The sequence below is a fragment of the Lissotriton vulgaris genome, chromosome 7 (assembly GCF_964263255.1).
Source record: "Lissotriton vulgaris chromosome 7, aLisVul1.2, whole genome shotgun sequence".
NCBI classification, from domain to species: domain Eukaryota; kingdom Metazoa; phylum Chordata; class Amphibia; order Caudata; family Salamandridae; genus Lissotriton; species Lissotriton vulgaris.
In genome coordinates this window covers 1,576,179,408-1,576,206,032 of record NC_141695.1, presented here as the reverse complement: position 1 = coordinate 1,576,206,032, position 26,625 = coordinate 1,576,179,408, and positions in this window count along the sequence as shown.

Below are 26,625 nucleotides of genomic sequence, written 5' to 3'. Positions count from 1 at the left end.
CTTTTTCTCGTTATTTTTTTATTACCTTTTTTAGGTCTTGCCAAGCATACACTTGCTCTGTCTCTTCGAGACACTCTGTATTCAAGTATAGAATTTAACCTCCATTTTCCACCCATCTTTTCATTTGGCTCCTCATATTGTCCTTTGTAAATGGTTCCTTTTGATTTGTGAATAGGCTTAGTTGCCTGTGCTTAGTACCTCCTTCCCTCTCTTTTATTGTTACCTCCCATGAGGACAGCTCCTATTACATTTTTCCTTATTCTCTAGGTTTCATTAACAGGGAGTGAGCACTATTGTGGTAATTAATCTCTTGCTGAAGCAGGAGCAAAATGCAGTTCAGCTTTTCCAACCTGCCTTGGTTTGTAGTTGCTGTACGAGGCATGACATGTTATCCTGCTTCTGCAACCTATTACGCTGCAGGAGAAATAATTTTTTAAAAGTCTGCTTTACTGTAAAATTTAAAAAGTAAAGCTATATTTACCATTTATTTACTTTATTAGCACTCGCGGCAAGCTGAACTTTAGCTTCACACATTTAAATCTAAAGCACAAAAAAAGGTGGCCAACGCATTTCTTTTCCATTTATTTACTTTTGTAGCAATGCTAGCTCACTGTACAATAGCTTGAAACATTTGAAGCTAAAGCGGGGAGTGACAGAATTGCTACAAAAGTAAATAAATAGAAAAAAAAGATGGACAGCCACTGCATTTATTTCCCATGTATTTACTTTTGTAGCCATTGCAGAATGTAGCTGATCCAGCCGGTTACCAGCAACTGGTAGTCTAACACTACATACTCACCTGGGCCCATCAATTCATTCACAACACACTGGCAATAACTGCTGGGGTCATGTTTTGTAATTCTCTAGATTAGTTATCTCTAGTCCCTAACTAATTTTTCACTAATGAAAGAGTTCTTTCCTCTGATCAATGGACCATTAGTTGAACTAGTTGACGGAGTAATTCAATATACTTACACGTTGGAAATGATCACAGAGTCAGGATTTATTTTACATTTTATCTCAGAATAATTCATATGAACCACTTACACAGTACAGAACAAACTCTGTTTCTCACATGAAGGACAATTCAAGTAATCAATCAAAATCGATTCATTTATATTTTGCAATGACAATGCATGGAAGGGAGAGGATAGAGAGAAAAGCACATAAGGTCATACACAGATATATTTATAGTTACCTAGAATGGTGTGAAAACCAACTCCCAATCCTAGGAATTGGTAGGGGTTCCCCAGGAAAGATCTGGCGAACAAAGACTTCAGGACAGGATTTAGAACAGGAATCAGGGCAGGACCTCTCTATCACCGACGCTCACGTAACACTAAGCATGGGCGGAAAATCCGTTTCGCTCGCGGATTTTGCGGATTTTCGGTAAATTCGCAATCCGCGAGATTCGCGAATCTCCCGCAAAATCCGCAAATCCGCGAGCAGCGGATTTTGCTCGCACTGCTCGCACTGTTCGCGTGAGTTCGCGGCTTCCCAGTACAACTTCGCGCCCCGCGAATAAGTGCAAAATTGCAGAAATACGATCTTAGCAAAACTGAAACTACTTACCAGGTTCAAAAGTTCAGGCTCATCATTAGTAGCCATTTCCTGTAGTGCTTCCTGAGGGGCCCCTCCAGAGTTCAGTTGCCAGTTGCAACTATTATGTGACCCTGCTCTGAACCTCAGAATAGTTACACATATGCCACAAAGGTCCTGAATTACAGCTAAGGGAGACAAGCAGGAGCCAGGCTGGAAGTTCAAATCCATTAATCAGCCCCTAATTCATTATTGTCAGTTGGGGCAGGGCAGGTGTTGTAACTAATTTTGCAACAATGAAAGCACTTAGCAAGTGCAAAAGATCACTAATCAGGAAGCACTAAGGAAGCAGGTGCCAGCTAAAAAAATATTCTGTGACACATTAATCAGCCCCAAATTAATTCAGGTCACTTGAGGCAGGGAAGGTGTGCTTGCGTTGCCACAATAATGTACACTGACTGGACAACCAGAGGGTGCTGTGATGAAACAGAGGGTGGCATGGGTGGGCCAGAGGGTGGCATGAGTAGTCAGAGAGTGGCAGTGGTGACAGAGAGTGGCAGTGATGAAGAAGAGTGTCCCAAACAGGCTGGACACGTAGAAACAACAAGTTCGCGAAACTTGCGACCCGACAGGTAAGTTCGCAATTTGCGAAATTGTACAAAACCCTCGCGAACTGGCAGAAACCCGCGCAAACACACAAAAAAAAAATCCGCAAATTCGCGAGAATTCGCGGATTTTGCGGATTGCGAGTTCGCAAATCCGCAAAATTCGCGAACGCGAGATTCGCAAAATTCGCCCATGCTTACGTAACACCCCTCTCTGACACTCTCTTCCTCCTCGAGATTCTTCCCCAACCATCTTATAAATTAATTTGCTTCAGATAATTGGTTCAGCAATTCGATTCTTCTTCAGTATCTCTCTTCATTCTGATAGAATCCCGGTCTCAATGCTTCAGCATCTTCGTCTCCAGACTCTAACTAACTAACTAATGCGACCTCAATTATACCTTTCTGTATGCTGGTACCACCCATTAATGTTTCAAACTTATGAAAATGCTAACTCTGATTAGACAGGCAAGGGGAGGTGATCATCACACCATGCTTACATATTACTCTTTTCAGTTAGCCCTTTGTAAATAAACCCATCCCCTTAATTCTTCATTCAAACTTTATTTCCCACCCACATTCACAATGTAACTGTCACAAATTATAAAAAAGTCTGCAGGTTTCCATCGATTTCCGTGGACTGTCCTTCTGGTTGCTGGAAAGTATTCATCAGCAACCTTGGACGAAGTGTAAATTAACAATGAGTCTTCTGGCTTTGTTGCACTACACATATGCGGTAGAACAAGAGGAAATAGACTGTGGCCCACGATTCTAGGCCCATAATAAGCATTATTGAAAGAGCCAAAAAGACAAATGTTAAAATCAAAAATAAATGGTTTCACTGTATTCCACCTATCTCTACTCTAATCCCATTTTCTTATTATTACACTTCCCGCATTAACATTAGTAAAATAGCTGGGTTTAATTTTTCAGCAAGCAGGTGGCAAGCATGTAAGTTTCAGGTGGCCATTTTATTAATTACTGCGCTAGTGCAGAAAGTACGTTGATGCAGTAGACGCATGCGCACTAAAGATTTTCGGTTAGCAGCCAATTTATAATTACACTTGTTACTTATTAATAAAACACATAGGCAAGCTTCGTCTTTTCTCATTAAGATTGTGTAGTGCTTATTATTTCCACAATACATGTCTAATACAGGGTTACAGGTTACATGAGGAGATTGCTTTCAAGCAAGTCTCTTTTTCACAAGTCCTTGCTCCATCACAGTGCTTTAGCTTTAAACATCTGAAGCTAAAGCGTGGCATTCCGCAAATGTATAAGGCAAATAAATACAAAAAAGGTGGGTGTCGTCCTTTACATCATTGTTGCTTTTACCTTTCAACATGGAGGCTGCCTGACTCTATTTTCTTTTTATTTACTTTTTAGGCATTGACAGCAAGACACGCTTCAGCTTTGAACATATAACATTAAAGCGCACCAAAATGCAAAGGCTATAAAACACACAAAAAATACTCCCCTTTCTTAATGCTCACTTTAAAATGATGTACTTTGAACATGGTAGCCGCAGGCTATTCATTTCTATTTTTTTTATCTTTAATAGAATTTGCAGCGTGGCAAGTGATTATATTCCCTTAATAGGTCTCAAGGAAGGGGTGTAGTACCACAGGCTGTTACTAGGTGTCCCTGTGGAGTCAATAAAAACAAATGAAAACGTATACTCAGCAGCAATCTTTATCATTCCATTAAGTGTGCAGTACCTTATATGGCTAATAGAGGCCCATTTACAACTCCACATGGACACCTAGTAACAGCCTCCTGTACTGTGCCCTTTGCTTCATTCATGAAATTTCTTTTATTATTACTTATGCTACCGATGGGATATTTAACCCAAAAAAAACTTTAACATTTGCAGTACCAATAGCTCAAGTTTCACTAATGCAAGACATATTCCATTCTAAATGCTTGTTTTCTATTGTACCTACTTTTGCCTTTATTCTTTCAACGTTTTCTGATAAACATTGAGCTTGCATCCTATGATCTTTCTTTTGGCCAGCTCTAACAATGATTTTGATCATCACTGTATAGGTTGTGTAAATTGAGATACAATTAGTTATTGTTTTATGCTTTAGTATATTTTTCCCCTGAGTGATTTGTATGATTGCATTATTATATCTTTTGCAGCCCTGAAGAAGAGTATAACAATGAAACACATGTTAGCATCTTCAGTGTCTATGTATAATACTTGGCATATTGTGAAATATTTCTCTTTACTGACACTTGTCAATCTTAATGACGCTGTCGAACTTGAAAGATGCTATATAGAATATATTGCTCGTGACTGAATCATCTTCTTTTCAAAGTGAATAATTTAAGTGAATGCCAATAGAACAACATTTGTAGTACTGGTGTGTTTTGTTTAGATTGTGCTTTTTTAATCCTACTCTCCGCCACCTTTTAATGTTAACTTGGCATTTTGTATATTGTCTGCTTCCTTTGTAACTCCAGTAAATTGGGCCTAAATACCTAACCATACAATACAAAGCCTGTCCCAAAAACTTCAATTAAATCTAAAATCACTTTCAGAAGATGAGATCAAAATGTCTCTAACAACCTTTCAACAATAATTTCAAAATAAGTCTGTTCAACTTTAGAAAAGGAAATACAATCACTCTATCTTTTCTTTGAATCCACCTCACCAAAACTTCCCCGCCAGTAAATTAAAATCTCAACAATTATTTAGTCCATGTACTGTGCACCTACCACCGATGATTGCAGGCTCGCAATTAATCATCACTAAACTGGTATTCCAATCACCGATGTGACAGGCATTTCAGATCCTCACAAACAAAGGTGTCACTGTTCCAGTATGTTTCGGTACATGCAACCCTTAAACATACTTTGAAGCTTCCCAAACTACTAAAATGGCCACCATGCATCATAACACACACCAAGGGGTCGATTCTGATTCGGGAAAGAAAACCGTCAGACAATTCGTATACGTAGCCTTTTCCGTACGAATCATACAAATCCATCCGAATCGCGTAGTATGATCCGTTGTCAAAAAATACATCCGAATGTTTGCGAACCGTACAAAAAACAAGCGAAAATCCGTACGATACGGACTCAGAAAGTCAATCATACGATTCGTAAACATGCTGTACGACCCGACAAGTACGATCCAGTCCGGGGACCGAGAACGCGATTCGTACGGGAAAACGTTGTCGCGTACGAACGAACAGCGATTTATACGGAAAACATCGCGCATGAGCGAGCCGCACAATCAAATACGAAACAAACCCCCCTTAACGAAGCACACGCGAATCCCATAAAAACGTCGCGTGTGAGCGAGCCACACAACCAAATATGAAACAAACCCCCCTTTAACGAAGCGCACACGAACCCCGTAAAAACATTGCGTATGAGCGAGCGACATAACCAAATACGAAACAAATCCGCCCTTAACGAAGCGCATGTGAACCCCGTAAAAACATCGTGTATGAGGGAGCCACACTATCAAATACAAAATGAACCAGCCCTTAACGAAGCACACGCAAACTGCCTAAAACCAGCACAAAGAGGGTGCAACCGACTCGCACAACACTAAAAAAAATTCTACTGGTACAAACCATTGGAAATGAATGTCCTGGCCAGATCCAAACAGGCAAACAGAGGTCCCAACTCAGACCCACCCCTTATAACACACCCACCAACATTTTCAAACTAAGCCCCACCCACAAATGGACCAATAAAAATGGCCCACAAACACAAACCATCATCCTTTGCAACATAGCCATTTAGCTACAGACCTTCACACATACCCACCCTATCACATTCAGACCCACACACCCCCATTCACATTCAGACCCACACACCCACATCCATACACAGCGTCACCCACCCCAATCACATTCACCCCACACCATGTCCGCACAAAAGAATCCAAAGTTCACAAAGGAAGAGATGGAGATCCTTGTAGATGAAGTCATCAGAGTCAAGCCACAGCTGTTTGGCGCATTGGTCAGCATAGCTGACAAAACATGCCTGTGGGTGAGGATCGTCAATAGGGTCAATGCTGTTGCACCCATCAGGCGCATCAGGAAGGACTGCCAGTCTAGGTGGTGAGATCTGCGGAGGAGGATGGTGAAGCGGAAGATGGACGAGGACTACGCCAATAACCAGCACACTAGAGGTGGTGGTCCTTGCAGACCAGTACAGTACCAGCCCTGGGAGGAGAAGGTCATGGCCCTGCTACCACCGGTGGAAGTACATGGCACTGAAGGAGTATACAAACAACTCAAGTAACATGGGGTAATGGCATCCACACTCCAAGTACAAAAAATGCTTGCAACAAGTGGCAAGCACCCGCCCCCCCATAACTACAGGCCAAAATTACGCTAATGCCACTAACATGTGTATGCCCCAATGACAAACCAAGGCCATGCTATGTCCCATGCTACAGGAAGCACAAACCCAAGAATGGACGTCCGGTATCCTGGGAGGGTGGCTGTCACAAAATGCATCGTGGGACTCCAAATAAGACCTAATTGCATGGGCGTCCACTGGGGGGGGCATGGGTGGCTCATGGACCCCCCTGGATCACGAGTGTGTCTGGTGTGGGCCAAGTCAGGGCGGGCCCTAGTCTATCATGCTTTTGAAATGGTGCCATTGTCCCAGGTTGCAGCAACCTCCATTGGGTGGGAAGTGTGCAAGGAGGTTGCCAAGAATTGTGCAAGGCAGAGGGGAGAAGGGTGCAAGGCGGAGGGTAAGAAGGGTGCAAGGGGGAGGGTGAGAATGGTGCATGGCACAGGGGGAGAAGGGTGCAAGGCAGAGGGGAGGAGGGTGCAAGGCAGAGGGTCCGAAGGGTGCAAGGGGGAGGGGGAGAACAGTGCAAGGCAGAGGGTGAGAAGGGTGCAAGGCAGAGGGTGAGAAGGGTGCAAGGCAGAGGGCGAGAAAGGTTCAAGGGGTAGTGCCAGAAGGGTGCAAGGCAGAGGGGATGAGGGGGCAAGGCAGAGGAGAGGAGTGTGCAAGGGGGAGGGTGAGAAGGGTGCAAGGGGAAGGGAGAGAAGGGTGCTAGGGGGAGGGTGAGAAGGGTGCAAGGCAGAGGGCGAGAAGGGTGCAATGGGGATGGCCAGAAGGGTGCAAGGCAGAGGGGATGAGGGAGCAAGGCAGAGGGTAGGAGGGTGCAAGGGGGAGGGTGAGAAGGGTGCAAGGCAGAGGGGAGGAGGGTGCAAGGCAAATGGCCGGAAGAGTGCAAGGCAGAGGGGAGTAGGGTGCAAGGGGGATGGTGATGAAGCTAAAAATGTGGCCACCCCTATCAACATTTCTGTGTACGCCCATGGCCAATTGCACTCATCCCATATGGCCCATGTACACACCCATGCACCATGCTCAATGCACAGGGAGTGGGAAAGTACTGACAAGAAAGCTGACACAGGGCCCTGGTGTAGGCAGCACAAGGCCCTTCTGTGACCTATGCAAACACTAACACCAGGACAACAAGGTCATATGTCTTGGACAGGAACTCAAAAACACTGTCATGGCAGCATGCCCCATGGGGGCACAGCCTCACCATGAGGGACTCCCAGTTCCAAATCAGACTCCAACTACCAGCACGGCCTGTCACACACACCCCTTAAATAAACATAGCCTCCTGGGACAGGCAATGGAGTGCCCCACTGTCACAATCGCCATGTAACACAACAAAACAAATACAGATCAGATGAAGCATCCAAGCAAAAACAATGCACAGTGCTGATTCACAGGTCCCTTACGCTTCTTTCACGATGCCGTTGCTTCACCTTTGTGATGCAGTGGACGCACAAAATTTGCGCCATGGTGCTGGGTATTTACAAGGTGATGCATCTGGGAGATGTGCCACGTTCTGAAGCCCTGTGCCAGAAGTAGGTCTGGGAGGGGGGGGGGGGTGGGGGGGGGGGGGGACTGCCACGGCACAGCAACACATCCCAAAAGTAGCTGATTGAAATCTTCAAAATTTCACTCAGTCACTTTTATTCACATGCTGCCTCAAAACCCTGTGCATGCTTCAAGCAGACGTAAGGATTGACGCAGCATAGTGCAGATAGAGCCACACAGAGCTTTGCTGGATCTGCGTTGCACCAGCAACACAACTCCAGCAATGTGCCACTTCTATGGCACAGATGCGTGATGCAGATGTGCCGTTGTTCCACCATGGTGATACGTAGTGTCAATGTGTTGCATACATGCTGGCATAGCTGTGGTGCACAATGACTGGGAAATCACTGCTGACATGCATGGCTGTGCCAGTCATTGTAAATAGTCACTCAAAAGTCAATGACTCTGGAACACAGATCAATCTGACCACACAACATACCCATCCACAAGTGAACATTGAGAACAATCCAAAGCATAGACAACTACCAGGTGGAACAGGGCCAACAACAATGTATATGAAAATTGTATGTTGCACGAAATGGCATTAACATTGTCTGTCTCTCACACCCACAGGGCAACGTGCTGAATCTACCCCCAACGAGAGGGGAGATGAATCACAGTCCCAGGCTACGCAGAACCATGATCCCACCAACAGCAACGCATCTCACCACATCATGGATGACCCCGACCAAACTGGCACCTCTGGAGCCCATACCCATGCAGCAAGTGGATCAGGGACATATGCGCCAACCACCACACCCATTCCTGCCACATCCCAGCCGACAGCTCGGAGCCCTGCCCACACTCCACAACTGAGCCAGTCTGACAACGAGGGACAAGGTTCGCCGGGCACCCTGGAGGTGGTAGACAACACCACCACTGCCATCCCTCAGGGGTCCAGTCGACCCGATGTGCTCACAACTGCAGGCCAGGCTCGTGTGGGCAGGGGTGGTAGGAGTGGCACCAGGCGGAGGCGAGAACGTGTCCACCCAGCTGCAGGGCCCGGTATGTCTGAACTACGAAACATCATGGAGGCATACCGGCGGGACACCAGGGAGTTCAGCCAGGTAGTGGGGGCCCTCATAGAAATCAAAAACCTGCAAGCCGAGCAACACGCCAGTCAACGAGAACACCAAGGGCGGATGGAGGCAAGACTGGGTGAGCTCTTGACGGCGCACAGGGACATAAGCCATTCACTCCGTCGGATTGCTGACAACATGCAGCACCCTCCCTGTGCCACCAGACAAGAAACATCAAGGTGAAGACCGCCAAAAGGCACAGGGAGGGAGGAGGAGGAGGAATCGTCTGACGGAGCGTCCCATGCATCGTCAAGGCCTGCATATGAGGGTCCCCCAAGGAAGGTGGGTAGTCTATGCAAAAGACAGTGAGAGGCAGTGAGCCATGCGCATCTCCCAGGTCACCTGGTCTGGCATCTTGCCATTGTGTGCAACAGCATCACCTTATTGACTGTCCCACTCACCCACATGGACTTGCTGGTTGCAGTCTGACCAGTGATGGCAAGCACTGAGGTCTGGACTCTGTTGACTCAAACTGCAAGGCATCACATCTCCCTTTGTGAACTTTGGATTCCCCCCTTTTTGTACAGCACCTACCACTTATTCACGTTTCCTGCACAACATAGAAAAATAAACAAAGAAAGACAATAGATTTTAATGTTGCATTCTTTTTACATGAGTCAACAACATACGTGTGGGGATATCGCAAAGTATGCCAGAGTGTGCAACAAACTCAAGCCATCAATACACTGGGATCTGAGTCAGGTCGAGGACACACATAGGTCACAATGTATCATCAAATACATACATGGAGCGCAATAGTCACCCGTGATGGTTTCAATCTGCTGAGGGGTGGTGGGCTTGCCCTACTGCTTTGAAAGACAGTTCTGGAAGAGTTTCATGAAGGTGAAGAGGTCATGGGTCACGTTGAGGTTCCCAGGGAGGGAGTACCTGGTCTGTTTGGTGATGCGGGAGAACTATCTCCTGCATGCAGTTATACTGTGGATGTGATGAATGGTGCCCAGGGCACGGGTGGCTGGACGGAGTTGGGGCAATGGGGTGTTGGATCGGAGAAGTCTATGTTCCTCTTTGGAGCAGGGGTTGTGGAGTGCCTACTGAGTGTGGCTGAGGAGTATGAAGGTGATTCTGCAGTTGACAGTGAGACAATTGTAGGTATCTCAGGTGGGCGGTCATGTGGCTGTGGCAGGTGATGTTGAGGTTGAGGTGTGCGCATGCACCCTGGATGTGCACAAGTCCTCCTGGAGTATGGCGGCTTTTGTTCCTGCGTAGCGGGTTTTGCCGTAGTTTTGGCAACTTGTTTCGTGGACCTGGGTGACTGTCTGTCTTGACTAGGAGTGGATCTATCTGAATATATTTGCAGCATGCAGAGGGACTTGCAGCATGAGGTAGTGATGGTGTTGACTTGCATGGTCATTGTGAGCGAGGAGTGTACGATGAGCACCTGCTTGCGTGCATGGCCAATGTGTGCTTGTGCGCTGCCCAGGCCAGTGTGACTCAAGGAGTTGTCCCAGCTGTCCCAGCTGTAAGGGGACATTACACAGATGATGAGCTCATTCTTGTCCAAGTCCAGCCTCAGGTGGCTGATGTTCATCCATTTGTCAATGAACCTCATGCCTTCTTGAATGTAGGATCTGGAAGTGGCTGGTCTTTGGTGAGGGTGAGGAGCAGCTGGGTGTCAATGGTATAGGACATGATGATGAGGTTGTGTGTGCATGTGATGTTGGAGAGGGGGGTCATGGAGACATTATAGATCATCACACTGAGAGATGTGGCCTAGGCCATGGGACCGATTACCCCAGTGTACTATGCGACAAAGGGGTGATGCGGACTCCCTGGGCCTTGCTGGGGAGGTACTTGGTAATTTCATCCTGGGTCTTCCTGTGGATCCCAGTGTTGGAGATGTGTGATTTGACAGTGTGTTAGCGCATGGTGTTGAATTCCGTTAAGCAGTCGATGGGGTGAGGGTGGTGGCCTCACCATTGTTGAGCAGGGTATAAGATGTCGTTGGTGGCGGCAATGAGGGCTGTTGCTGTAGGGTGATTACTGTGGCAGATGCTCTGGGGCAGGTTGGTTGGAGATGTTTGCTTGGAGGCAGATGGTCAGTTGCTCCTTTACTGTCTTATTGATGACATTTGCAGGGTAGGGAAGCAGTATGATGTTCCAGGACATCCTGTGTTACTGACGTCCGTTGTCAAAGAAGGGCCTGGGTTTCGTCCTGCCTCCAGCTCCCATGGAAAGTGGCATACTCAAAGGAGACATTCATGATGTGTCGGATGTGGGCTTCAAGGATAGTGTATGCTGTGATTGAGATGTTATGTGGGAAGGCTCCTGATGGAGAACTGCAGTGGATGGTGTACATGAGCCGGGCGGTGTCTTTGCTGCTGACGGGAGTCCAGGATCTGAGGGGGGTATGTCCTGTCAAAAATAGCGCTGTGTGCCTCTGTGTGGCAAGGATTTTGTGTAAGTCTACCAGCTTGGAGTGGTAGTAAGTTGCAAGGGATCCCCTTGCCTTGCAAAGGTGTGATGTATTTTGGATGGAGAGCTGGGGTTACATAGTTCACTCACAATGCAGATGATGTCATTCATGTTGTGTGTGTTGGTGCCTAGGCCATACCTGAAGGTTGTCTTCTTGTCCGTGCTGATGATATGGTGATGTCTGTGTGTGGAGGATTTCAGGGCTGAAAGGTAAGAGATGGTTGTTTGTTTTACAAGGTGTGCACATGAGTCTGGCTAGACCTGTATGAGTCCAGTAGGCCGGACTTCTCCCTGGTGGCTTAACTGTTGTTGTGCTTCACATGAAATTCAGCCAATGTGGCAAGAGTGTTGGATCAGTCGCTGATCCAGTGTGTAGGGTTGCAGGGTGTGGCGGTGTAGTTGGTTGGAGGGTCCTGTGGGAGGGTGCCACACAGCTCGTTTGTGTTTACTCTAGTCAAGCTTTCCTAGTGCATCTGAAGCGGAGTGTGGTGCAGTGTGTTGTTTTTTGGACAACTGGATGCAAATGTTGATGTTCCAATGCAGGATGGTGATGTGGTTGTCCTCCAGCCAGGTTTTGCTGTCCCCCTGAACCATGTAGTCTGTGTAGGTGAGGGCCTGCGTGCTGATGTAGTTTTCCAATGTCTGAGGACCAATCAGTAAAGCCGTTTCCCATCTCTGTGGCTCCGATTTTGCCACAATTTCATAGGAAGCCTCTATGCTATAATTGCAGATGTGTAAATCCGGTTCCCCTACTGACCCCTTGCCCGTCAAGCAATACAACATCCTTTCTAAGATTCACAATCACCATTTAACCGCCATCTGGAACCTTTTCCTCAGGTGTCTGGAGCATGAGTCTGGTGTGTTACCTGCGTCATGGAAGGACCAGAGGTTCTTGCACTGTGCAGAGGTGGCGCAACAGTGGAAATGACAAGCTGCTGCCTGCAATAAGAATGGGTGGAGGGAGGGAGGAGCATCTCGGAGGCGTGTGTGTTGCAGAATCAGGGCACTCGGTGGTGCGGTGCCGCAGGGGAGGCAGCACCAGGAATGAGTGAACACATGACGGCGGAAGGGGTGAGACACCATGCAGAAAGTAGCACACAAAGACAAGGAGGTTTGAAAGGCACAAGGTAACAGGTGTATGAAAAAGAAGGAGTGTCTGGTTACTCATGGGTCACTGAAAGAAAATAGATGATCAATCACCAAATATGACGGTCACAGGATCAGGCACCAAAAGACCAAGCTGCACCCAGGACACACAGCGTCATCAGGTGTTGCCTGCCTGTTGTAGTTGCAAGCTGCACAAATACATACACAAACATGTACCTCATGCACATTATGGATCATTAGCCATGATAAACTGTATGCATGTTGCCACAGTACACATACTCCCATATGTACAATCATCGTATAGTATGCCATAGATGGCGCATGCAAACTGGTAAGAGATCTGCAGTGACAGTAATGAGGCACATTGTACTGTGGGGAACACATTTACTACACAAATGGATCAAGTTTGTGCTGAGGCCATGCTGCTATAGCCAATGTCCATGGCCAGTGGCATTGCTCTGAAGAAAATAACATTCATCCAAACAGATTACCTGTAATGCTGGTGAAACAATCTGCACACGACTGCCTGGGACTGTCGGATCCTTGAATCCTCAGAAACGTGTGCTGCACAAAGTGGTCCATCTCCCGATAGCCCCTTGGTCTGAGTAGAAATGACTGACTCAAAAGGGCGAGGGAAGGAAAGGAAGGGAACAGCATGGAGTGAGATCTGAAACAAAGGTAAAAAAGCATAAGGATTCAACACTTCTTGTCACTGAATCACAAAATCCCTCAGGACCTATACTGTAACAGTTTCACCTGTAAAGGAAAACAACAACCACTGTATCCTAGTTGGGATCACAGTAATAATAATGAAAGTAGATCTGAGGAATGAACACAGACACATAAAAGGTAGTAGAGTTTGGCAGCTAAATGAAGGGGGGATAACGCTCTGCAGGCTGCTTCTATGCAATTAGTGCCATGCGGATATCAAGGAATCACAGTGTATGAATATGGCTCCAACAAACAGAAATTCTAATGCGCTGCAGTGCTACTCACATAAAGACAACAATCCATAGTTAACCCTGGGAATCAGTGTGGCTCAAGAAGGGAAATGACACATCATCCGCATGAGCGTTAAGAACCTCATCCAACGAGGGAGTAAATTAGGTAAACACAAGGAATCCCTGCAAGAGACAGTCATTGGCTCGTCCAACTGGGCTTTGAAATGCCTAACATAACAAGCTGCTGGACCAGAACTCAACAGAGAGTAATGATGAACAATGGCACAAAACCACCCCTACCGTGACCAGGATATGCAGCACGGCACAAGACGATTCTGGGATTCACGTCACCCGACTGGTGCCATGGAAGCATTTACATTTGCTACAGCACAATGTTGTGACGTCATCAGTGCAACATTGCTGCCATCATGGAAATAGAAAGTTAACATAAACTTACTGAGAAGGCTTTCAAAGCAGTGTCCTACACCGGCCCTGAGGAAGCAATGTGACAGTGACCTGACATACTGGCACAAGGTACATTGCAATGTGGGTAAAAAGGCCTAGGACATCAGAAATGTAAATGACCAATTACTCTGAAACGAGTAGTGTGAAGAAAAAACAAAAAGTAGCTATTGACAAATGTATATTTAATAGGGATTAATAAAAATCATATAGAGACGCAGGCTATATGATAGGGTAAAAATACAATTAATAAAAAACACAACAATCATAAACTCAAAAGGTGTCCTATAAGTCATACATTAAATAAAACACAATACAATTATATTGAAGAGTGGCATAAAAGATATGAGAACATTAATCATTAAAAAACACTCGACGCGCGTTTCGGCAGAAAACCGCCTTCTTCAGGAGTCTCTGCTGATAATCTGAGAGGAGAGCATATGTGAAAGAAAGAAAAATATACATCAAATTAAATTAATAATACTTTTAACACTTTACATCATTTATGACAGTACCTATAAATGTGGAAATAAAAATAACATAAGGACACCAAAATGATTTTATATCTATCACAATTGTCTAACTTCACAGCAACTCATTTAAGACATTAAATTAGGTAATTTCTTGTCATCTGGTTGACAGATACTAACAACTCTATTGTGCAGTACTTAGACAATCATTAATCATATAGGGACCTCATTTTATACAAATAGGGACACCTATAGGTTCAGGCTGTATATATCTGTTAATCACAGCCGGAGGCTAGAAATACAGAGATGATTGATAGTTTGGGAAAAACCCTTTAACATAAATTGACACTTACATTGATAAGATGCAACGAAGTGATTTATACCTTCATACATGTAGTTACGTCAGGGCCACTTAATAGAGGCTAATACCTGATTGAAAATGAAAAACTCTGTAAGTTACAACAAAAAGATATAGGTGACAAGAAGAAGCACAAACAATAAGTCGCTTTGAACACAATGAACTGTCTGGTTGTAGAACCCGGAATAGACAGTTCATTGTGTTCAAAGCGACTTATTGTTTGTGCTTCTTCTTGTCACCTATATCTTTTTGTTGTAACTTACAGAGTTTTTCATTTTCCATCAGGTATTAGCCTCTATTAAGTGGCCCTGACGTAACTACATGTATGAAGGTATCCATCACTTCGTTGCATCTTATCAATGTAAGTGTCAATTTATGTCAAAGGGTTTTTCCCAAACTATCAATCATCTCTGTATTTCTAGCCTCCGGCTGTGATTAACAGATATATACAGCCTGAACCTATAGGTGTCCCTATTTGTATAAAATGAGGTCCCTATATGATTAATGATTGTCTAAGTACTGCACAATAGAGTTGTTAGTATCTGTCAACCAGATGACAAGAAATGACCTAATTTAATGTCTTAAATGAGTTGCTGTGAAGTTAGACAATTGTGATAGATATAAAATCATTTTGGTGTCCTTATGTTATTTTTATTTCCACATTTATAGGTACTGTCATAAATGATGTAAAGTGTTAAAAGTATTATTAATTTAATTTGATGTATATTTTTCTTTCTTTCACATATGCTCTCCTCTCAGATTATCAGCAGAGACTCCTGAAGAAGGCGGTTTTCTGCCGAAACGCGCGTCGAGTATTTTTTAATGATTAATGTTCTCATATCTTTTATGCCACTCTTCAATATAATTGTATTGTGTTTTATTTAATGTATGACTTATAGGACACCTTTTGAGTTTATGATTGTTGTGTTATTTATGAATTGTATTTTTACCCTATCATATAGCCTGCGTCTCTATATGATTTTTATTAATACCTATTAAATATACATTTGTCAATAGCTACTTTTTTTTTTTCACACTACTCGTTTCAGAGTAATTGGTCATTTACATTTCTGATGTCCTAGGTCTTTTTACCCACATTGGTGTTTACCCTGCCCTAGGAGTCTGTACTGATAACCAGGGGGTCCTTGTTTTTCACATAAAACAAGGCACAATGCATCCATACAAACATACTCACCGGATATTTGACAGAACATGTGGGACATACGCTGGCCGACACCTTCACAACATGTTTGATTGGAAATCCAATTGCACTGGCACACAAGATTAAGTGGATGAGCCAAACACATCCAGCTGCACACAGTGATGTTGCAATTCACCATAGAGCCTGTGGTTGTGATGTCGCACACAATGTCAACTGGTGGTATCCGCAATGTGTCAGTGTCAAGGTTTACAAACATTGATGCTGCACCAGAGTAAAAACCTCCACAACAGATGAATGTCCAGAAGGGTGACTGTCCTGTCATGGGAGTGGTTCAACATGAAATTTGATCCATGGTGATGAGTAAACATGGGCGAATTTTGCAAATTTGCGATCCGCGAATTTGCGGATTTGTGAATTTGCGATCCGCAAAATCTGCGAATTCGTGCAAATTTGCGTATTTTTTTAAAATTTTTGCGTGTTTGCGGGTGTTCGCGGGGCGCTTTGCGTGTTCGCGGGTGTTCGTGGGGCGCTTTGCGTGTATGCAGGTTTTTTTTTTGCCTCGTTAATCACTGCCACCCTCTCGTTTTTTATGCCCTTCTGCCCTCTGTACCACTCGTTTCTGTGCCCTTCTGCCCTCTGCCCCACTCATGTTTTGTCCCCTTCTGCCCTCTGTCCCACTTTTGTGCCCTTCTGCCCTCAGCCCCACTTAGAATGGCGCCGGCAAGCTGCCAGGGCCATTCTAAAATAGCTACAAAGAGCTTCAACAGGAATCACTAATAGATAAAGTAAAGCAGGTGCTCGAGTTGAAGGTCAAATTAAGTTACAGAATTATTAATCACCCCAAGTTTGGGGTGATTAATGATTGTGTAACTGAATTTGAGCTTCAACTCGAGCACCTGCTTTACTTTATCTGTTAGAGCTTCCTGCTGAAGCTGACTTTTGTAACTATTTTAAAATGGCTCTGGCAGCTTGTCGGCGCCATTCTAAAAGAGTTACAAAAGTCAGCTTGAACTTTTGACCCAATCCGTTCCGCTCGCGGATTTTGCGGGAAATTCCCGAATCTCGCAGATTGCGAATTTTTCCGAAAATCCGCAAAATCCGCGAGCGGAACAGATTTTCCGTCCATGCTTAGTGATGAGACATGTATGTATGGTTCTACAACATGCACAGAAACAGTTCCCACACATTCTCAAACCATACCAACCATAAACAGCCTGTTTGGATCTCTTACCCAAACTGACATTTACACATGTCCGTGCATGGAACGCTCATTCGGACCACGTTGCAATCATGATGAGGAATGGCAGGAGGATGAAGATGACACGAACAGACAACAGGCGCAGCAACCTGGGAATGACAGACACACAAGGGCTCACCGTTTAAATTAATTGACAAGGACATAAGGATGTAAAATAACTGGAACAATGTAGTACACATGTATATTTCTAGCTCAGTCTTTGCGCATTTCAGTGTGGCATGACATCAGCACTTGCGTGACACATCAGAACACACACATCAAAGTTACATTGCATACAGTCTGCTGGACACACACATTGCAACACATGCCACTCAATACTACAAGCTTGCACACTCATTCCCAGTGACTCACCATTATGAGAAGAAGTTGCGTATGAGCTGACTCCGGATATCATCCTCCTCCTCCTCCTCATCACTTGCATCGTGACCAAGCCCTTCATCCTCAATGGGTGGATGAGTGGCACTGCCTTCTCAGCTGCCATGTTGTGCAGCATGCAGCACGCGATGAAGATATTACAGACCTTGGCCGGGGTATATGGGAGGGATCTGCCGGTCTTATCGAGGCACCGGAATCGGCTCTTCAGGAGGCCAAACGTCCGCTCAAACACTCGCCTGTTCTGCCCTTGTGCATTATTGTACCACTGATCTGCAGCTGTTCTTAGGTTGCGGAGAGGTGTCATTAGCCATGGCATGTTGGGATATCCAGCGTCACCTACAAATATACATCATGTAAATAAGTGGTTCAGGAGATGCCTTCAGAGCAAAAGATACTGAGACACAGGGGACAAACAGAGTTTACCCACCAACAAGATATGCCCGATTGTTGCGAAGCTGCAGAATCATTCTTGGCACCCTGCTACACCTCATGATGAATGCATCATGGCACGATCCTGGAAAACGTGCACAAACATGGGAAATCTGCATGTTAGCAAGACACACCACAAGGGCATTTATTGAATGGTAATGTTTCCTGTTGTGGTAAATCTGCTCCTGAGCCTGTGGTGGCACCAAAGTCACATGTGTCCCATCAATGGACCCAATGACATGTGGCATCCCTCACAGGGCATAGAATTCACCCTTGACATCTGTCAACTCTTCCGTACTTGGAAATCTGATGAATTCATCAATGTGCTCCAACATGGCAGCTAAAACATCACTCAGGACATGGCTGAACATTGTTTGGGACATTCCCCCGACATCCCATATGGTTAATTGAAATGTACCTGTTGCAAAGAAATGGAGGGCTGCCATCACCTTTAGCTTGGGGCTCAGCGCAGTTGGATACCTGTGTCGCGGTTGGAGATGTGGTTCGAGAAACTGACAGCATTATTCTTTCCCGGCAGGGACTCACTGTTTGCCCCATCCCCTCCATCTGGCTTTTCCATTCCTGACCTTTCCAGATTGTGCCTAAAGTGATAACCTATTGAACGTTTCCATAATCAGCGTATGGTTCTCCCCTCAGGTAACTTGCCTTTTGCCCTGACTTATATTTGTTCCATCAGACCCTAGATTTTAATTGGAACTGGACACCTCCTGTCCCCCATCTTTGTTTGGCTATTTGCAAATCTATATATTTTCCTCTGCAGAGTTTTTCCAATTTGGATGCGCCGCTTGTAAAGGAAACCAGAAAAGATGTGCTCGCTATCTACCATCACATTAGGTATATTCCTTCATTTATACTCTTGATGATCTGATCTGGCCGCTTGTCCCATTAGATTTAGAAACCCCCCTTATAAACCCTGTGTAATTGAAGCCCTTCCCGTAGACTATACCTAGACTTAAATAGCTTGGGCCCTACCTTTGGTAAGTCCACCCCAACCCTCCCTTGAACCCTCTTCTTTGCCACCTATAGGACCTGTTTAAACCGGAATCTCGTTTGGCTCTCACCTATATAGACCCGTGAAAATTCCCCATCTGCGGAAACCCTATCTGAGTTACTGAACAATATATGATGATAAGGCTCTTTAATGAGAAAAGTGGTAAGATTATCCTTTCCCTATTAATCCACCCTGACAGATCTTTATGAGTTTTAATAGCCCCCTATGTGCACCTTGAGGCTTCCTCTGTTGATGTTAAGACCGAACTCTATGATTTCCAGGCACATATGTGAAACCCCTTGCTATAGGTGTCTTTACCTTTTTATAAATACCTTGACTCTTCAGTAAATGTATGTTCAGAATACCTGCGTGGTTGTTTCTGCTCATCCTGGGCTTATCCATAGTTGCCCGCAGTGTCCCTCCCATTGAGGAGGAATAGTAAGAATTCTTACGCCTTGAGTGACAATGCCTTCGGAGCCTTGATATACATTTCAAATGAGTTTATCATCCAAAATCACTTTGCAATATATATATATATATATATATATATATATATATATATATATATATATATATATATATATATATATATATATATATATATATATATATGCTCTCAATAAACAAAGTCCATATCCCACGCTCTCAGGAAACAACACGGAGACACCAAGATGAAAGCCAGTGCTGTTTTAATTCAAACAGCACTGGCTTCATCTTGGTGTCTCCGTGTTGTTTCCTGAGAGCGTGGGATATGGACTTTGTTTATTGAGAGCATACTTGTGTCGGATTCACTCCGCCGACGTCCACGCCACCTTTCATGGGTCAAGGGACCCGGAAGGAGTTTTGTTGGGAAACGAATATATATATATATATATATATATATATATATATATATATATATGCTTCATGAAATTATATTTTTAGCTCACCAAAATGTGTTTAAATTCATTCGTATTTGCATGTATTAAATATGTATTAAATTATGTGATTCACACATAACTGACCTCTTTTTTATTCACAGTATGTATGTCCCCCTCCCTGGGCCCTTATTTATGAGGCCTTGCGTCAGTTTTGCGCCGCCGGTGTGTCACTTTTTGTGACGCACCAGCGGCGTAAAATATGCGCCTTGTTGCGCCATATTTAAAAAGTGACGCATCTAGGTAGATGCGTCACTTTTTAAACCCCTGCGCCACAATATACCTGCGTCAGGTATAATGTATGCAGAGGGGGCGTTCCCCCGCAAAAAGCCTCGTAATAGTGACGCAGTGAAATCTATGAGATTTCACTGCGTCACTTTTAGGAAGCTGTTGCGTCAAAATCTTGCGCCTGCCTCACAGCAGGCGTAAGACTGACGCAAGCCCTTTCACATGGGGCTTTCCCCATGTGAAAGGACGCATTGCTGGAGTTGCGTCACTTTTGTGACACACTCCAGCAATGCGTCACTTTTGCGCTTACAGATACGTCAGAAATACTGACGTATCTGTAAGTCCTTGCGACATGATGCGTCATACATTAAATATGGCGCATCATTGGTGTCACAAGGAGTGCGCAGTGAAAAGTGATGCATCGCTGTTTTCACGCAGCGATGCGTCACTTTTCATAAATGAGGCCCCTGGTCTTCAATGCCCTGATGAAGATGCAGCCTAAACTGGCCTTGCATTGAAACGCACGTTGGCGTGATTTACATGGACGGCCTCCAGTGCAGTATTACAACTTACTGCACCTCATCTTTAACTGCTCCATGTTGTTTTTTCTACCCTAGCAACCATTGATTGTGGTGTTGCAGGCCCCTAGGTCGTTCTATGCTTGTATGTGTATGTTTGCATTATTTCTATAGTGAGTGAGATTGAGATGTGTATGTTTGTTTAGTGAATGACTGTGGGAGTGTGAGGGACGCTAATAAACTATTTTTCCCTGTATGAACTTTTAATGATGATACTTATTTAGCCCTAAGAGAAAAACATTTTTTCCTGTGTTTGTATATATGCTTTAGAAAGTTATCTCATGGACCCTACTTATGAATTGTTATTTTAAAAAATAAAAACTTTTCTACTTTTCAACAAATTGCTCTGAATGTGTTTGATATATCATTGGCTCCAAAGCATTAACCTATGTCACTCCCCCTTCACCTTTTGGATCTCGTTGATGGGACCATGTAACCATACCCTGGCAGGGTAGTGCTCTCTTTCTATTACACTGGAGATGTGGTTCCAGCCTGTCCGTCAAGTCCTGAATCAACTGTCGAGTGAATCTGTAACATCAGATGCAGTCACGTTCCCTCATGGTAGCCAAGTCTGGAAATGGCCTTGGTAGAGGCGGTGCCCTGCAGGACATATTTGGGAAGAATGAAAAATAACTGTCAGCCAACATCGATAGCAATGTACATAGCACATGCAAAACTGCTAGTCCACATCAGGTCACTATGGAGTGTGGCATGTGCAATAAATCCAGGACACATTTGGCAGCTTGCAGGCACTCCTACAACAACCCAGATACACCAGTTGATTCACAAATAAACATGACATGCCCTCAAATGAGCTGCTGTATCATGGTAGTGACACACATCACGATACCTGCAGTGTAAGGTTGTCATCCCATCCAGACAGCTGACTGCAAGGCACACGCACAGGTCACATGGAATGTCTAAAGTACATATCAAACACATTGCGATTAAGGTGTGCATGTGACAACAAAACAACACAGCCATTGTCATGATGCAGACATGTATGCCTGGGGAAAAATTGATGTCTGATGCCATCAGAGCCAAAAGCCGTGAGAATGCACATGTGGCATGGTGTGCCTACATGTGAAACCATTCCCCATCTCAACATGTTAGATGCACCAACAGCAGATGCAGTTTACGGAACAGAAACAGCAAGCTCAATCTTTGACATTACACAAACCGGACATAGTCCTACAGGGTCATGCTGAGCGTGAAATGTCAAGTGACAAAGTGCCCTGGTCCCTGGCTTCATGAAACAGGTGCCTGTAGTGATGAATGTGCCATCCCGGTGTTGAGGTGCATGACAACATCTGCATAATGATACATATGGGACAAATGTAAAGGTGATGTGTACCACATAGTGCCCCATCACACAAGACATGTGTCAACAGGTCATTACACATCGATTGTGCAACAAGATCACATGCCCTGTGATATATCACTGCCAGCCCTAGGGCCTGGTCATGTAAGTATGCAATGACAAGAACTTATTAGACATCCTTGATTGAAACGTACCCCTACATCCCTGCCATGTGTGCGCCTCATATCACTATTGTAATGGTGCCATTCGTGAGCGTGTGAACCGTACCTTCGGAAACGCACCATACCCCTGCCTTCACTACGGTGTGTGAAACGTACCGTCTGAAATGCACCATACCCCTGCATTCACTACAGCGTATGAAACGTACCGTCTGAAACGCACCGTACCCCTGCATTCACTACAGCATGTGAAACGTACCGTCTGTAACGCACCGCACCCTGCATTCACTACAGCGTGTGAAACGTACCGTCTGAAACGCACCGTACCCCTGCCTTCCGTGCATGTGTGCGCATCGTATCACTATTGTAATCGTGCCATACGCGAGCGCACCTTACCCCTGCAGTTCGTGCGTGTGCGCGCATCGTATCACTATTGTAATCGTGCCATATGCGAGCGCACTATACCCCTGCATTCCGTGCATGTGTGCGCATCGTATCACTATTGTAATCGTGCCATACGCGAGCGCACCCTACCCCTACATTCCGTGCGTGTGTGCGCATCGTATCACTATTGTAATCGTGCCATACGGGAGCACGTGAAACGCACAGTACACGTGTGTGTAAAAATGAGTTAAGGGACACCTAGGGGACGAGTAGTAAGCCCTGAATGCATCCTGGTTGTCATGGATACTTAGATTTGAGTGTGTGCTACAGGTGCCCTGCAAAAGTCATTTGGTCATAAATATACAATATTGCAAAAAGATTGTGGAGCTAAAGCTCAAATTTTAAACCATGCAAATGTGTGTCATGGCCTTATGTGTGAAGGGATTGGATGAAAGGTAGGATGCAAACTAATCTGGCCTATCACACTGTACTCCTGAAACTGAGAGCCCCTCAGGTGCACTGATTTAAGCCTGCATGTAGCCCTGAGAGAGCACTTGCCTGTACAACATTGGAGTGGACCACGCTGCTGCTGTCTCTGCATCCTCTGGCATATCATGATGGCTCGTAATGTGGATTGGGCCCCAGCCTTCAGTGAGGAGGAAAACAAGGCCCTGCAGGATGCCCTTCTACCACAGTACAGCAAGCTGTATGGGAGACCAGAGGAGCAGGTGAGTGCTGACTGCACAACCTTTGAGTGTGCACCTGTTGTGTGAGTGTCACAACAGGCATTGTGTAATGGTGGGACAGACATGCAATGTGGTTGTGAGTCAGTCCTGGGGGTATACATGGTGGTGTCCCTCATGCAGAGCATGATGTAGTTCATGTGTGTTCAGTCCTCACTTGCATTGTGCTTACTGTGACCTTCAATGCATAGTGAATGACACTTTCAGCCATGCCAGACCTTGGTGGCTTTATTTTCAAATGTCCTGAGGTGGAACAGTGTTCCCCCAGGAGTGACAGGTGACTGTGTTTATGACTTGAGGGGAACTGTGGCAGGGCTTTAAGTGGGAAGAAAAAACTGGCGGGGTCTCTCAAAGGGGCGTGGCCAATGTAATTAGGGGCGTGGCTTAACACATAAGTTTAAAAGTCTGTGGTTAGCATAGTGTGTGCTGCCCGGCTTGTATTTTGCTGTTTCTGTCATTACATCTAGATATAAGATACAAGTAACAAAATATCTTTGTCAATGGTTGTTAGTTGCATAAGACAAATAAGCAGCAACTAGGCTTGCGTAGAAAGTGAAAAAGCTTCCACTTAGAGCCCTGGTGACACCACAACAATGTTGTTATTCCTGACCTTCAAAAAGATAAGTGGCAATATGCGCTGTTCAATAGGGCTCCCTCACTCGTACCAGCGCTCGGAGTCGTGTGTTTAAAAAAGCAGACACGAGAGATGTAAAAAGCAAGGATTTCCCTTCCCTTTAGGTCATGCCGTAACTTCTCCACTAGTGAGAAGTAAGTAGTGAGCAGCGCACATCGTGCCTGCTGTCACTGAAGTCTGAAAAACAACAGACCGCCTGTGCCAGGGCACAAAACCGAGCCCGATAGAGACCCGTTTCAAAGCCTCCTTTAAAAAACTGCCGGTGCTCAGACCCCTTGAGACCCGGCCCACTTAAAGCCCTGACCTGTGGTGAGATTGTCCAAATGATGTGTTAGACCTCATGAACATTGAAGTGTGGAATGTTCCTTTTCATCTGGCTGAGTGTGTATGTGATGTCTTGCACCACTGCTGCATGGCGTATGCAGCTGCTCTGCTATCTGATGTGACATGTAAGCTGTGCTGTGTGCCTGAATTGCAAAGCTAGCCCGACACCTGTGACACCTCATTGTCAACCGGCACATGTGCAAAGTGAGGGTTGTTTCCGCTGTTGTCAGTGACAGGTGAGTGATCTGTGCCAGGGTGTGTCTGTCTGGTCTATTGAGGGTTCTCAAGTGGAGTGGGATATGTGAGTGCTTGTCACGTGCTGTCACTATGCCTGCAGTTGCATGTGTTGCCCAGTGTGTGTCATGATCTGTGAGTCTGTTGCACACGTTACGCCATCTGTAGGCTTTCAATGCCATGTAGTGCATTATTGTAAGTGTAAAGAGGGGTCCCCGCAAGGAGATCGTGTTGTTTGAAACACACACTGACACAGTTATGAATCAAAAACCGTTAATCAAAAGATTAATCAAAAATTACTCTTAACAGCTGGGGGTCGCGTAACTAGATACGGAAAGGATTGACAGATTGATAGCTCTTTCTCGATTCTGTGGGTGGTGGTGCATGGCCGTTCTTAGTTGGTGGAGCGATTTGTCTGGTTAATTCCGATAACGAACGAGACTCCTCCATGCTAACTAGTTACGCGACCCCCAGCTGTTAAGAGTAATTTTTGATTGATCTTTTGATTAACGGTTTTTGATTCATAACTGTGTCAGTGTGTGTTTCAAACAACACGATCTCCTTGCGGGGACCCCTCTTTACACTTACCACATAGCGCCCAGGTCCCTGCGACTGCATGGGTTCAACCCCCCTTTTTGTAATGTAGTGCATTATGGCTTGCACACAGGCCTAATTCACATGGACAATGATGCAAGTACTGTCACCATCCTATGTCCTGTTCACATTATCAATGGAGTGCAAGTGTGTGTGACGGGGACATGGAGCAGGTGTAGTGATGTTGTTTCACTTTGTCTTCCTAACAGGTAACTGCTTACGAGAAGGGGGAAATATGATTGGAGATTGTCAGGGCCGTCAGGTCTGCGGGGGGCAATCGCCGGCGGCTGCGCAACATCCAGAAGCGGTGGCAGGACATCCAGTGCTGGACCCGGCGTATCGCCCGGGACCAGCTGTACCTGGAGCCCCCACGCCGGCATGGTGGAAGCCGTCACCTCCCCCACATGCTCTGGGTCCTGTCAGTCGTCTTTCCAGACCTCGATAGGCAGTTGCAGGAGGGACAGCAGCAAGGAGGGGGTAGGTACATGGCTGTTTGTTGTGTAGTGTGTCACCTGCTTTTTGAAGTGCTCTGAATCCTGGCTACATTCCCACAGTTGTGGTGTCTGGTCAGACAGGTTATATGTGCAGTGTCTTTTCCGTTCACCATAGTCACCTGGTACTCATTTTCATCCCTTCCCCTCCTTCACATGTGTCCCCTGGTCTGTGTGTAATCACATTTGCATCATGCTCATCTAGAGTGCAAGGAATTAAGACTGCACATTGATTTCCGCATCATGTGGGAGGGTGGTCTATGACATGGGTTGGGACCTTGCCTGTGCCATGACCTGTGCACTGTGTTTTGGCTTCATATTTGTTTGCGCTGATGATGAATTTCAACATAGGAGTGTGAGGTTTCTACTGCATACCCTTGCAGCATGCAAGACACATGTTGGGTTCTCAGACATGATGTACATCAGTGTGAGATGTGCATAGTGCCATGTCTGTAACTCATGGTACAGTCAGCTCATTCCAGACCCACAGGAGAAAGGTGAGCGTGTCCTCCAAACACCTTTTATCAATCCCACTTTGTGGGATTTAGTGGAGGTAGCAGGAAGGATAGTTAGCCCCCAACGTCAACCTTGGGGGCCAGCTATCCCTTTTATTACCTCCAGTAAATCCCACAAAGCAGGATTGCAAACTTGTAATATCAGGCCCTGCCCCCTCCCTGCACCACTGTGCAAAGGCGCCCCCTGGTGCATTGTTAGCTGGGGATGAAGTACTCTTGAATCTTGAGGGTCCCTGGGGCCAAGTAGCTCACCAGGTACCTATAGTAAGCGCCACACAGCTGTGTTGCAGAGAGGTGTTCTAAGGCCACATCCCTTTTTACACCACACAGCTTCTGGTGCACTGCTGATCGGAGGATGAAGTCCAGACTTCCTCACCCCACCAGCAGTGCTCCAGAGGCC